This window comes from Sander vitreus, chromosome 10 (genome assembly GCF_031162955.1).
Source record: "Sander vitreus isolate 19-12246 chromosome 10, sanVit1, whole genome shotgun sequence".
Lineage (NCBI taxonomy): Eukaryota > Metazoa > Chordata > Actinopteri > Perciformes > Percidae > Sander > Sander vitreus.
Window position 1 is genome coordinate 28,297,842 of NC_135864.1, and position 3,490 is coordinate 28,301,331.

Here is a 3,490-nt window from a genome sequence, read left to right on the forward strand (position 1 = left end):
GTAAGACAGAATAGATCAATTTGATTATCTGATATCAGATCATTTACTAGTACTGCTTTAGAAGACAGATCTAATATCTAAATTTCCTATTCTGTTCTGTCATTGCAGTGTTAGTTTTAATTCCAATTAGGTTGTTAAGTATAGCGCCTCTTTTGTTTACTTTTGATTTAACTGATCTGAGTCCCCCCTGACTCAGACAGACACCGTGGTTATGGGACTATGAGTGGGCGACTGCTCCAACGGAAGCACAGAGAAACACGTAACATTGCACCTCTGATTCCTGATATCAACTTTGGGTTGTCATGATTTATGACCGATAATAGACTCGGTCAGATTTCTTGATATGTGGGATGAATGCCGTCTCTCCTAATCAGACCAGGCTTTCCCCAGAACGCCCTCCAGTTATTTACATAGCCCACATCATTAGCTGGGCACCACCCCGACAACCAGCGGTGGAAGGATGACATGCGGCTATACATGTCATCGCTAATCAGATTTGCCGGGGGGTCCAGAGAAAACTACTGTGTCCAACATTGTCTTTGCATATGCACAAGTGACTCAACATTAATTTTAGTGATCTCCGATTTGCGTAATCAGGTATCATTACCACCTACGTGAAGTATGATCTTACTGTATTTACGGTTATTTTTAGCCAGCAGCTTTAGATAGGATTCTACATCGCCCTCTCTGGCCACAGGGACACACAAGACCGCAGCTGCTGAAGCCGCCAACTTCATGTTCCGCAGTATACAGCTCCCAATAACCAGAGTTGGCTTCTCAGGGGGTGTATCAGTGAGTGGGGAGAAACTGTTAGAAAGGCGAAGATGTTGGTGGTTAGCCATAGGCTCCGGTTTAGAGCAACCGCCGTTTAGAGCTAGCGCTACGCTTCCTTCGGACAGTCACCCACTCACCCGGCTGCACGGGGCCTGCCGGGGGACTGCTAACAGAAGCTACAGTATGTTGGTCCGCACCAGCTACGTTGGCTAGCTAGGGAAGCATATGATTTTGATTCCATGGTGCAGAGCCGTGCCTCAAACTCACTAAGCCTTGCCTCCAGAGCAGTGAATATACTACATTTATTACATATATCATTATCATATAATATATAATATATTATCATTTATAACAGCGTTTTAACAATTGTGAGATCAGCGAGGCTGTCGCAGTAAGAGAAGAAAACTATAAGTGCCTGAGTATAACTAGTGTAGTTTAAATACAATCCAGGCACTTAGCCACTAAATTAAACAATAAAGCAGAGTTGAGTAAGTTTTTGCTGCAGCAGCAAAGTAGCGTCCGTGAAACGGTAGCACCGGAAATGAGACAATAGGCTTACCATAAACGTCAGCACGTCAACCAGTCGCCAACCAATCCATTTTTAATGTTCATGTTCACGGTCAATCAATTACTTATCATTAACTTAAGTATATCGATAATGGTTGTTATTATGTTAACACTTGATAACATGCAAAATAGCACTAAAACAAAGTAGAATTGAGGCTGAACACAAATTCACAAATGAATCTGAGTGATTCACAAATAATGCTTCATGAAGCGCACTGAAATGCCATTTGTTAAACATTTTTATCTAAATTTTTCTCTAGTGCCATCTAGTTGGGTCAACAAATACAACTAATGGTTCATGAAGCTTTATTTGGACATCACTTCTGGAGTTGGCAAAGTTCACAAAGACCATGAATGTTTGCATCAAATCATTGAGATATTTTACTCTGAACCACAAATGTCAACCTACTGTTGGCGCAAGAGGAAAAGTCAGGGAGTCACCAAAGTCGGGAGAAGTTATCTTCTGGGGACAATGAATGTCAGTACTAAAATGTGTACCAATCCCTCTTGTAGAAATAGAGATGTTTCCCTGGATAAGTGCAAATGTTAACTAGTTGGTAGGCTACAGGAAAAGTCATGTGATCACAAAAGACATAAGGATACATAATCTGGGGATCAAGAATGTCTGAACCAAATAACATGGCAATCTATCAATAAATTGTTTTTGAGACATTTCAATCTGGAGCAAAGCGGTTGACCAACCAACTTACCCACCAAAAGTGCTAGCATGGCTAAAAGTACAAAAACATCAGTATAGACAAATGTATTGTTCCCACAAATCTTTCAAATTTGGATGAAAGCCATTCTTCTTTGCTCATATACTCTTTTATAGACTGTGTTTTGCTATTTTCTGTTTTATTAACAATAGGAGCTCAGAAAGGTGAAGAAAAGCTGGCAAAATGAAAACATAATCAGTGCTGAAAGAGAAATGCATTCATCATCTTACAATGCATTGTTTGCCTGGAGTCACACCGAATCACAATATAATTACATTTTTACATAAGCTCCATGTGGTGCTGATAAAATAAACCACCATTCTGTGGATTATTTGTTCATGTGTATGTGCAGCAGCATCAAAACATGTTTATCATATTATTAAACAATAAACAGTAATAAACTAAAAAGACACATGACCTGATTGCTATTCCAAAAAACATTCTAATACCTCTGCACTATAATATGCCCCTATTTTACATGTAAACACTTTAAGCTACACGGGTGGCAGTGACGGTCAGGGGCCTCGACGGACCAGACCCGGGCAGCAGACGCTGGCTCTGGGGACGTGGAATGTCACCTCTCTGTGGGGGAAGGAGCCGGAACTTGTGCGGGAGGTGGAGCGCTACCGGTTAGATCTGGTGGGGCTTACCTCTACGCACAGTCTCGGTTCTGGAACCATACTCCTGGATAGGGATTGGACTCTTTTCTTCTCCGGAGTTGCCCAGGGTGTGAGGCGCAGTGCGGGTGTGGGGATACTCACAAGCCCCCGGCTGAGCGCCGCTACGTTGGAGTTTAACCCGGTGGACGAGAGGGTCGCCTCCCTACGCCTGCTGGTTGTGGGGGGGAAAACTTTTGACTGTTGTTTGGAGTATTCGGCCTTCTTGGAGACCTTGAGTGGAGTCCTGCATGGGACTCCAGTGGGGGACTCCATAGTTCTGCTGGGGGACTTCAACGCGCACGTGGGCAATGATGGAGACACATGGAGAGGCGTGATTGGGAGAAACGGCCTCCCTGATCTAAACCAGAGTGGTTGTTTGTTGTTGGACTTCTGTGCTAGTCATGGATTGTCTATAACGAACACCATGTTCGAACATAGGGACGCTCATAAGTGTACTTGGTACCAGAGCACCCTAGGCCAAAGGTCAATGATCGATTTTATAATCGTTTCATCTGATCTGAGGCCGTATGTTTTGGACACTCGGGTGAAGAGAGGGGCGGAGCTGTCAACCAATCACCATCTGGTGGTGAGTTGGGTCAGGGGGTGGAGGAAGACTCTGGACAGACCTGGTAAGCCCAAACGGGTAGTGCGGGTAAATTGGAAACGTCTGGAGGAGGCCACTGTCTGACAGACTTTCAACTCACACCTCCGGCGGAGCTTTTCGTGCATCCCTGTGGAGGCTGGGGGCATTGAACCTGAGTGGACAATGTTCAA

The 3,490-nt window shown here is 44.0% G+C and overlaps 1 pseudogene; it reads right to left on the bottom strand.

The window, feature by feature from the left end:
• Positions 1-329: 329 nt before the first annotated feature.
• On the bottom strand, positions 330-1,120 carry LOC144524273 (uncharacterized; annotated as a pseudogene).
• Positions 1,121-3,490: the final 2,370 nt, after the last annotated feature.